Below are 11,625 nucleotides of genomic sequence, written 5' to 3'. Positions count from 1 at the left end.
CCTCTCCCTCTCTCTCTCTCCCTCTCTCCTCTCCCTCTCTCTCTCTCCCTCTCTCCCTCTCCTCTCTCATCTCTCTCCCTTTCTCCCTCTCTCCCTCCTCTCTCTCTCTCTCTTTCCCTCTCCCTCTCTCTCTCTCTCTCTCTCCCCCCTCTCTCTCTCCTCTCTCTCCCTCTCTGTCTATCTCTCCCTCTCCCCCTCCCTCTCTCTCTCCCTCTCACTCATCTCTCTCTCTCTCTCTCTCTCTCTCTCTCTCTCTCTCTCTCTCTCTCTGTCTCCCTCTCCCTCTCCCTCCCTCTCTCTCTCTCTCTCTCTCTCTCTCTCTCTCTCTCTCTCCCCATCTCCCTCTCTCTCTCTCTCTCTCTCTCTCTCTCTCTCTCTCTCTCTCTCTCTCTCCCTCTCTCTCTCTCCCTCTCTCACGCTCTCTCTCTCTCTCTCTCTCTCTCTCTCTCTCTTTCTTTTCATGTGTTTTCCAACTTTCCCAAAATAACAAAAGGGACCGGGTTTTCAGTGTAAAAGTCAGGCCTGTGGAATCCCGATAGTGTAATTGTGCATTGAGAAGTGGAAGACATGGGTACTGCGACCTGCGGAGGGGTCGATACTCGACTGTGATTTAAAAGAAGCCCTCAAAAACCGTGCCAAGCCTATGGATTGAGCGGGAAATTGTTTGTTGAGTGTGTTTATACGTAAATCCTTTTCACACTGGTTCCCGTAGTTTATAAAAGTTAATGAAGGCAGTGTTTGTGTTCTATATGAATATCTCTATTATATTGTTCACAATCATGAAGCTAATGATATCTATCTCTGCAAGTGAGAAGTAAAGGACACAGGAGGGAATTCAAAGAGCCATGTATGCAGAAGCATTGTGTTTAAAGGTTTGGCCACAAGCGTTCTGGGTCGAAACCCCACACGTTGCCTGTACATTCCGAAAGCAAAGTTGTCCCGGTCTTCATTATGGGAACGCAACATACAATCAACTTTTTACTGACATCTGTTCACTTCCTCAGGAAATGAATCAATCTGGTCATTATGCTTTCTACGTGTCAACGGTCACGCTGACGATCCTATCTCTGTGTACTCTATTTGCATATTGGATACAGTGGGAAGATGAAGAGGCAGGGTAGACCTAGAGTTAGGGTCATTTACATAAGTGTTACCTCCACAAAGGAGAAAGGGCTTTTGATTTTCAAGAAGAACAGTTTGGATTTATTGTGAATAAGGAAGACTGTTTTTGGGGAAGAAGGAGCCTTTAGTTTCAGACTTATTTGATTGTTCTTTTATATGTTTTGGATCAGAGTGTTGTTGCTGGCATGAATGTAAATGTGATTTATATTTATGCATATTGATGACTTACAGTTCACTATTAGTCTTGTTAAATTGAATGTGATTCAGTTTCATGGTTAACTTGTGAATGGTCTCTGATTTGAAACTAAGTTAAACATCAATTGCAAGTTTAATTCCATATAAGAATGTGGATTCCTATGTGAGTGATTGGATTTCAATTTAGCTTTAATACAGTCTTTTCCAGCTGTGAATTCAGTGATTGATTCATTTGGACTTGAATCTATACATGATGTTTAATCTTCTTTATCACGCTCCTGCCGAACATATATATGATGTTTAAACCTCTATATTATGCTTCTGCATGATAGATTAGGATATCTAGGACTAGATTAGAGTAGTTAGAAGTAGTATAGATAGGATTTAATACATCGTGGTTAGTTGTTTTATTTTGTTGATTTAATCGAAGTCTCCCTCCTGGAAGCAATCTATCAATGCATTTAAAAGTTTATGGGGTCCCTTAAAACCGTTGGAACTAGCCATTCCAAATGAAAGTAGGTCTAATTGGGCTTGCAATCAGGTTAGTTCCCCTTGTCGGCATAGCGAACATTAGCCATGTCAACACAAATTTATTCTTGCGTTGGAGTTTGTATTAAAGATACTAGGAGGTTGTTTTTTTGTCATGTTGAATGGTGGATTACCGACTTTGCTACAACATCATTGGGAGTAGCTAAGATTTGAGGTAGTTCAAGCGTTTCTACCCTCATCACAACACGCCTTTTCTTGCGAACCTTGTATTGGAATTCAAGTTATAACATTAGGATAATTCATTTTCAATTTATGGACTTCTTCCCATGCCTTTGGGTTCAATATTTCATATGTGGCTTTGCAATTTGAAGTGAAAAAGGAAATCACATTTACATGGTGGTAAGAGAGAATTTTACTCTGGTTCATATGATATTGTCACATTGTAGGACCACATAATATGGAAGAGTGGATCTTTGGTTGAATTGCCTCCCTTTATTTGTTTAGCCTTTATTTTTGCTAAGAAAATGGCTAGACTTGATGATGCATTAGAGATACTACATACTATGATACTCTCCATTATTGATGGTATGGTAAAATTTAGAAAAGCCACTCTCACAAAATTTAAACCTATTTTCAAAATTCATAGGAAAAGATCAAGTTTCTGCAGCTTGAATCTTAGCTACAACAAGATGAGTTACAATAGAGGAGTCATTCTTTTGAACTAGTTTTTGTTCATAACAACTCCCTTTTTGAGTTTGAAGTCGTCTTCCATAATTAGTGAGAGATTTATTAAATTAGTGACATTGAGGTTGATCCCCATAAAGTGCCCATTTCAAGAGAAATTTTGCATAAAAATGCAGAAGTTTAGTTTTCTCTACCCAAGCCTATCATTAGACCTTGGGAAGAAGGTTTTAACAATAGGAACAAAAACGGTCTTGGGTATGACAAGGACGTTTCCTTTCATATTATGGAATATTCTAATCCCATCTAGTTTCATAGTATGATATTTATTTGCGACGATTCATCTTCACCTACTACTCCTCTTCCACAACAACCATAGATTGTTAGATGCCAACATTATGATGGAGTTGGACATGTGAAATATCAATGTTTTGATATTCACCCTTGTGATCATTTTTGTAAGTACACTCATCATTTAAGAAGATGTTCTAGAAACAAGCCTCCTATGAGAATGAAGATTCCCCTTGGATGGATTACTTCTTAGAAATGGGCTTCAACAACTAAGAAGATATTTTAGTCATACCACATAATTTGTTCTCGAGTATTGACACATCTTGTAGTTGATATGTCTTCATATTCTCTCCTTGTATTTGACAAGGGGTGAAATTGATGTTCAACTACTAGATTTGAAGCCAAAATCAAGGGAGCATGAGCCACAACCTGAGCCTAGAGCTAGAAGTCAGCCATACCTAGGTTCAGAGTTGTAGATAGAGACAAAGGCATGCCCATGAGAATTCTTTTTGGTTTGTGGCATTCCTTAAACCACCACCTATAGAAGCTTGTTGTCATCTATAAACCATTATCAAGGGATCACTTCCACTAGTAGAAGACTTCAACTTCTATTCATATTTGGAATTGTTCTAGGAATGACATCAAGCTTTAGTTCTAGAGTTGGTGGTTAGCCACTGGCTGAGACCATGAGTTCTCCCACTTTTTGGGTTTGTGGTCTTCCTTAAAAACTACAATTTATGAGAGCACATCCAACCATTTATTGCCCTTCATTTTGTATTACAACTATCTTCTTGGAATCATATACACCCCTTCAGATTGGGTGGGGGGAAGGGGGGGAGGGGGGCGGGCATTAGACACCTTATACTCTAAGGGTTAGTGTGGAAGAATGTGAATAATCACAAATGTGGAAGAGACCACTTGGAATATGAAAACCAAGTATCATAAAACCATGAACTAATATGTACATCTTTGTGAATAAAATGTGTTCCACGTTTATCTTAATTTTATGTTTACATTCATGTGTGTTTAATACACACACACATAAAGTCATAGAATTTGTAATTTCCACTTGCAAGGAAGCCCAAGCATAATGGGGCCCACATTTCCATTTATTGAGTTCATTTTAGAATGGTAAAAATATTTGAGATTTACGTTTTGAGGGATTTTTAATTTTTAATTTTTAATGGTGATCAAAATTAATTATAACTATGTTGATATGCATGTTTATTTTGGAAATTAGGCTTTCATAATTTTAATTTAATTATTAATAATATTCAGGTGGATGGTGGGGATTTAAACTCCAAAAATATTTAAAATATTATTAGTAATATATACAAATCAAAGACCGAGATTTATTTTCAAAGTAGTTTTGTCTTTCTTTCCCTTTTATTTAAATTTGTTAATTAAAAAAATCGTCATATGAACAAGTGTCATATGAAATGAGTCATGGTTTTTTGGGCATGTGGTATTCATAAGCCATGGTATTGGCCCATGGTTAAGAATCTTGTTATATGTTTCTTTTTTTTAAATGTATTTATGTTTAACTTATATATTAATTCTTTTTATCATTAATAATAATTTATTATACTAAATATAGTTATAATTTAATTATTTTTTATGTTTTTTTTTTTAATTTTAGCAACTTGATATGTATGATGAATTAAGTTTTCGATTCTTATTATGGATTGATACCTACTGACATTTATCACTGTTTACTTTATATAGTTGTGCTAGTTTATTGGTTAAGTGGAAGTGAAGATGATTATTATCACATACCCAATCTTTTAGTAAATAATAAAGGATACGAGATGTTGTCACCTATTACACCTTTTATGCAAAGTTGTCAAATGATGTCAAATGGTGGCCAAAAAGTGGATCCAAAGTGAAAAAAGGCCAAAGAGGAGAGAAAATATCAGAGGCTGAAATCACAAGAAGGAAGCCAAAATCTAAAGCCTAAGTCTCGAAGCCAAAAGGAAAGACGAAATCCAAAGGGAGGCCGAAATCTAAAGAGGAGTGTTGAAATTTGGAACTTGATCACATCGAAGTCCGATATCGGGATGGCTACCAAGAAGACATATCAGAGGCTAGAATTTTAGAGGATGGTCGCCATCGAAACTTAATTTTAATTCCTTTTTGAAAAACCTCTGATGAAGAGGGGCTCTGATTTAGGCTGGCACTTGATCGCAAAGCGTTCCAAAGGACCAGGGGGAGGAGAACAAGGTGAGACCTTAGAGAATATGCCATTGGAGCATCAGAGTTTTAGAACTTCTTAAAAAATACACCTCTTTGGAAAGCACCCAAATCTTGGAGGAAAGGGAAATGCAAACGAAATATTTGAAAATCTAAAGGCCCCAGGGAACTTTTCTCTCTCCTCCAAAGAAGACACCTGGTAGTTGGTGATTAATCCTGAAAAGTAGGCATGATTGATGATGTCAGTATGATGTGGTGGCATGGGGGACACATGGTAGTTAGTTTTATCATTTTTAAGATTTTAAAGGGGCAAACACAGCTGACACGTGTCACTACCGAGGAGGTGCCACATGGAGATGAGGACTTCAACATGGTGTCACTTTGGAGGTCTACATTTCAGAGAAAGAGGCGATCGTAACTGTGTTTTAATTAACATTTGAAAAGTCTTCCGATGAGAGGGGCTTCAATATTTGATGTCACTTGGTCAAAAAGAGTTAAAAGAACCAAGGGTGCAGAAGCAGGCAGAGCACCTAAGTGCTAAGTTAGAATTTTGGAGCATGGTGGCATCAAAACCATTTTTAATTATTTTTGAAAAAGTTCTGATGAAGAGGGCTTCCGATACAAACTGTCACTTATTCATGAAAATACAAAGGAAACAATCGTAAAACCAAGGACTTTAGGGACCCTTTCTCTCTCCTCAACACTGGACACATGGCAAAAATAGTTGGTTCTGAGATGCTGACAGGGTAGATTGCGTCAGCATGACGTGGTGGGATAAGGAAACGTGGCAGGAAACTTGAGCGTTTTGGATGGTATAAAGGGACAAATCTAGGTGACACGTGTCACTATCCAGGAGGTTCCACATGGATATTAGGACGTCAACATGATTTCTCTTTGGAGTTCTACATTTCAGAGGAAGAGTCCATTGTAACTCTGTTCTAATTAACATTCAAAAATATTTTGATGAGAGAGGCTTCGATATATGCTGGCACTTGGTCACAAATACCTAAAAGAACCAAGGGCTTAGACCAAGGCCAAGCACCCAAGAATTATAAAGCATTTCAGAGGGAAAGGCCATTGAAACTTTTATTGAAAGAACCTCTGATGGAAGGAGCTCCAAATCATGTGGTAGTTGGTCACAAAAGATCTAGAGAACCAAGGGCGTAGAGCTGGGGCCAAGCACCGAGAGCTATGAGCCCATCAGAAGTGGGTGTTTTTGTAATTCCTAGGTTAATCTTCAATTTGAAAACTACTATGAAGATGGTTTCGATATTATATGGTGTTAGGTCATGGGGACTCCAAAGAATCAAGGGTATAGGGAAGATTTAGCACCTAAATGCTATGGGCCATATCGAGGATGTGAATATCGTAACTCCTATGTAAATTCAAATTTAGAAGAGTTACAATGAAGAGGGGATTTGATATGTGGTGGATCTTGGTCATGACCATCCAATGAACTAAGGGTGAAGCACAAATTATAAAGGGATATAGGTCCCTGATAGGATCCCAAAGGCTTTAGCACCCAAGAGTTGAGCCTGAAGTCATGACACTCGGTCCCATGGGATAAACAGTAAGAGGGCCAATGGAAGAGGAGGTTGAAGGCATCGAGACTTTGTGATTTCACAATGATATTTTAAATAAAGTAATGATGATAGAATTCTTGAATTTGTAGTTCCTATGCATTAATCCTTTGGTCACAAGCAGTGGTCCCATGGTTGAGAAGTGATAAAGGAGCTTAAGAAAGAGGAGCTAAGAATGATTGGAATCCTGTGTTTTTGTAATGATATTTTATAAGAGTTATGAGATGTATTTAAGGGAGAAAGCGACAAACATATTGGCTGGTAAATGTAGAGGAACACCATGGCAGAGACATGGACTTATTAGAGGCAATCATAACAATCACTTGGAGATATTTATTGTGGTCATCATGTTGTTTTCCCATGTTTTTTGTTTTGTAATTTGTTGCACTTTAAAGAAGGAATCAATCTATTATGTAATCATTTGAATATGTGCACTTTGAGATAACTAATCAATTAGACAACTGTAACTTTAGAATATATTTTGTAACTGTTGTTCCAAGCTCCCCTTATCCTTATAAATAGGGGGAAGAAAATCATTTTAAATGTTCCCAAATTTTGTATTTCAGGAGTCTGAATTCTGTCTCTACAGAGTTTTCGAGTTCTGTTTACAAAGAAGGAGGTTCCAATTTTGGTCCAAATTTCTTGTTCCATGAGTCTGCTTTATTTTTGCACATTTTTGCCTATTTCTGGAAGATTAATGAAGAAGTCCAGGTGATTCCAAGAATTTGGGGTATGCAGTATGTGTTCTCCTCTGTATGTCATTTCATATGTGTTTCTCTTCCTCTGAAATTGTGTAAATAGAAGCTATTGGATTCACTCACAAATCATGGATTTACTTATGTTATATGGTAGCAAACAATACTTGTGAGATTACATATTTACTATGTTATTTTGTAGCATACAGTACCTATGAAATCAAAGATTTACTATGTTATGCTGTAACAAAATGTACCCATGAAATATTGAGCTAGAAACCTTAAAATGCGCTCCACAATTTCTGTACTTTCATCTTCTTATTCTTTCATAATTCTATTGGGATTCATTGCTTAGGATTTTGTGTTTATCCAACCCTCTGCACTGAATTCCCTCCTCACTTTCCCTCTTCCCATCTTTACTACAACGACAAAGTTTAAGCTGCATTCTTTGTGTGTCGGCCACCAATCCTAAAGTATTATTCTTTGGAATGATACATAGTTCATGTGTATATTCAATCTGTCTCTATGAAAGGGAATTGAACCAACCACCTAAATCACCTTTATTCATCTCTTGAGCTTAATTGAGTTATATTTCAAGAGAGACTAATATATCCTAGGCACTGATCCTTCCCTCAACCCAAGGGTTGTCTCTAGGAGCTACAACACAGGATATCCAAACCTGATCTTCAAGATTAATCTATGGTGATAAGGTTTTTAAATTATATTTTTTCAAACAATTTTAAACATATTTTTTGAGACCACCATTATTCTTTGTTCGGTAAGAGCTTTCAGAATATATAAATTTTATCTAAATCTAAGCTCTACATACAAAGTTATGCTTATTTTAAAATATTTCTTTCAAGTGCCTCTCAAAATCTATACAATTTTCATGTGGCATTTCATTTTCCCTCATCCCCCATACAACAACATGCCATGCCAACTTGCCATGCTAATATGTTGTTTCTGATCTGCCACACTAGGATGCCACGTTAGAACATTATTAAGTTCCGTCAATATTTGGAGAAAAACCCAATAGCTAATACCTTGATCGCTTGATACTCGATCATCTGATATATTGAAATCCAATGGTGCAAAGTCTTGATAATCGATATTTAGATCTCTTGATGCTCAATCATCCGCTATCCTAAAAACTAATAATTCAAATTTTTATTGTCAATATCCTAATGTGTCATTAGACTTTCTTGTTAACTGGGTCATTGGGGGAGTACTAAAAGTGACCTCAACAACTCTTGCTCGATCAGGTTAATGGACTTTAAATTGTTGTAGCTCCACTTTTTCCATAAACTGACATTTTTATCCACCAAGTCACCTATAAAAATAAATACTCTACTCACAACTCTCACCCAATTCGATAATGGACATCAATTAGCAAGAACACTCTTTGTTAGCCGACAAATGCTTTGGGATTTTTAGTATCAAAGCTTTGCATTGGAAGTTGTTCAATGTGTTACCCAACACCCAATACCCTGATATCCCATTCTTATAGACTTAAGCTCCATTCAACTAAGATATTGGTCATAGCCCTCCTGTCAAACGATATGACTAGGGACTAGGGCCAAAGCATCTTATCCCAAAACTTTCTCTAACAACCCCAAAAATTCAAAGGGCCATCCTTGAAATTCTAAAAATTTCATTAAGCTCTCAAGCCAATTTCAGAGCATTAAAATTGATTCCAATAAGGTAGAAACCTTGCCCAAAAAATTCTGAAGACTCAAGAATATTCTCCATCTTGTGAGGCATCCACAACACTGCGTTCAAGCCATCTCTACAAAAGAAATAAATAAAATGGCCAATGGCTAGATATTTCCAAATTTACTCAAATAAGATGAAATACTCTCACTCCTTTGGACTACAAAGTACAATATCACATATTCAACTCCAAACTCTTAGAGACATAGGATTTGACCTTTTATCTTTCCTCTAGAGGAGAAAATATCTTACATAATTAAAGAACTATCAAGTATTATTATTCAAAACAAGGATACACTAACAACTGTTTCCTCCCACAAATGACCTAGAAAAACCCACTCACATTACAAAATACATGAAGAGCCTTAGAGCTCAAGTCAACTCATACATTCCCTTTACCAAACCACACATCACCTAGTTGTCAAGGTAATTTTTTTTTAAAGATTACTTCTACATTTCAACATTTCATAATAAAAAATGTAATCATTAACCAAAAACCATTTACCACAACTTTTAGCTGATCATTACAAACATACCTAATAACCAACATAGCAATAATCATGAAACACTGAATAATAATTTAATTTCATTAAAAAAGAAATATATACACTTATCTGATTCACAGAAACCTATCGAAATTGAAGAAGGGAGAGCCACTCCCCTTCACATATAGGAATCAAGATTATGTTTTTTAGTTACTATGCTTGGACCTATTAACACAACAATGTATGGTCACCATGGTTATACATAGTACAAAAGGGATCCCTTCACTAGTTTATCAGTTTCTCAGCGCTTCTCATTTTCTTGGTGTATTGCATGTTTGAATATGAAAACCATTCAAAATTTCCTCTTGGCCCTCTGACTCAAGTAGAAGGTTTCCTCACTAATTTCCTCAACCAAATGATCTAAAATAAAAATTCCACACAAGTTAGTTGTGACCCAATGGGTTCTTTGTCACCCTCTTTTCAAATTCACACACACAATATGGGCACCACTAGCTTGCATATCACAAAGGGATTCCTTCGCTAAAAAAAATCCCTTAATACTTCATTATTCTTAATATATTATGTTTTTAGTTAAGTAAAATTATTCAAATTATTATGATTCCAAAAAAAAGGTGTTCGTTGAACTAAAGCACCACGTTTGCTCTGCACCTATACTCATAATGTCAAACCTGCAACGACCATTTGAAATTGAGGCAGACACCTCCAACTATGCTATTGGTGCAGTCCTCGCCTAACATGGGCATATAGTGGCCTATAATAGTGAGACACTTTTTGATACAATTTGGAAATACCCCAACTATTATAAAGAGATGTATTCTATCATGGAAGATTACCAACAATGGAAACATTACATTATGGGGAAGGAGACGGTCATCGACATTGATCATCAACCTATTTAGTTTATACAAACATAAGTGAAGTTGTTGAACAATCACCATTAGAAGTGGTCTACATATCTGCAACAATTCCACTTGAACATTAAATAAGAAAGGGAATCACCAATCATGTTGTAGATTCCCTCAGCCGACCCCTAGTTGCAACACAAACTACTATTCTCAACTCTTGTGGAAATGATACCTATGGATGGCCGCAACTATAAAAAATGATCCAGAGTTTTCCAACACATACTAGATGCTAGTGGATGGTAATAAAGTTCTTGATTTCCACCTCCATGATGCATTATTGTGCTACCTAGGAAACCTTTTTGTTCCTTCGAGTGAATGTGCCAAGATGATTTGGGAGGTACAATACAATTGGGTCGCAGGTCACTTTGGTGTGGGAGAAAACTGTGGTTGTACTTCATAAATACTTTTCTTGGCCAAAAATCCAATAGGATGTTGGAATTCATATCATTTATTGCACAACCCATGTCATCGCTAAGCCAACCATCTAGAAGAAAGGCTTGTACACTCCTCTACCTACCCCTAACCAGCCATAGGAATCCATATCCATGTACTATCTATCTAGCCTCCCTTCTACCAAGCATGGTAATGACTGTGTATTTATGGTCATGAACATATTTTCTAGGATGGCTATATTGGCAGCCAATAAGAAGAGTATCATAGTAGAGGACACTGCCAAACTCTTCTTTGTACAAGTGTGGGTACATTTGGGATCTTGTAGACCATTATATCAGATTGAGATAACAGGTTCCTGACCACATTCTGGTCAAGTCTCTAGACACTATTGGACACCAAGCTCACCAAGTCGACTTCATTCCAACCCCAGACTGATGTTCAGACTGATGGCCAGACAGAAGTCGTCAACACGATGATAGTGCACATACTGCGCATGTACAACTCCAAGCATCCATGAACCAGGGACGAGAACCTTCCATATGTGCATCAAATCTATAATAGAGCTCTCCATATATCGACTGGTTGTAGTCCCTTTCAAGTGGATCTATGATTTCAACCATTGTGTCTGATTGATGTTGCCATGCGTCATGTGACTACATAGACAAAATCCACACATGTATAGTCTGAGGCTGATAAAGAAACCAAATTTATTAAACGCATCCAACACATCTACAACTAGGTTCATGACATCTTGGAGAAGTCTAATGCGAAGTACAAGGAGAGCGATGATCAACATCGATTATCACACAAGTTTCATGTGGGTGATAAAGTTTGGTTGCATTTTTAGAAATAACACCTTATCGGAGCC

Source organism: Pinus tabuliformis, chromosome 6 (genome assembly GCF_031772625.1).
Source record: "Pinus tabuliformis cultivar Carrire ecotype Pingquan chromosome 6, CPIR1, whole genome shotgun sequence".
Taxonomy (NCBI): Eukaryota; Viridiplantae; Streptophyta; class Pinopsida; order Pinales; family Pinaceae; genus Pinus; species Pinus tabuliformis.
This window is presented reverse-complemented; position numbering follows the sequence as displayed.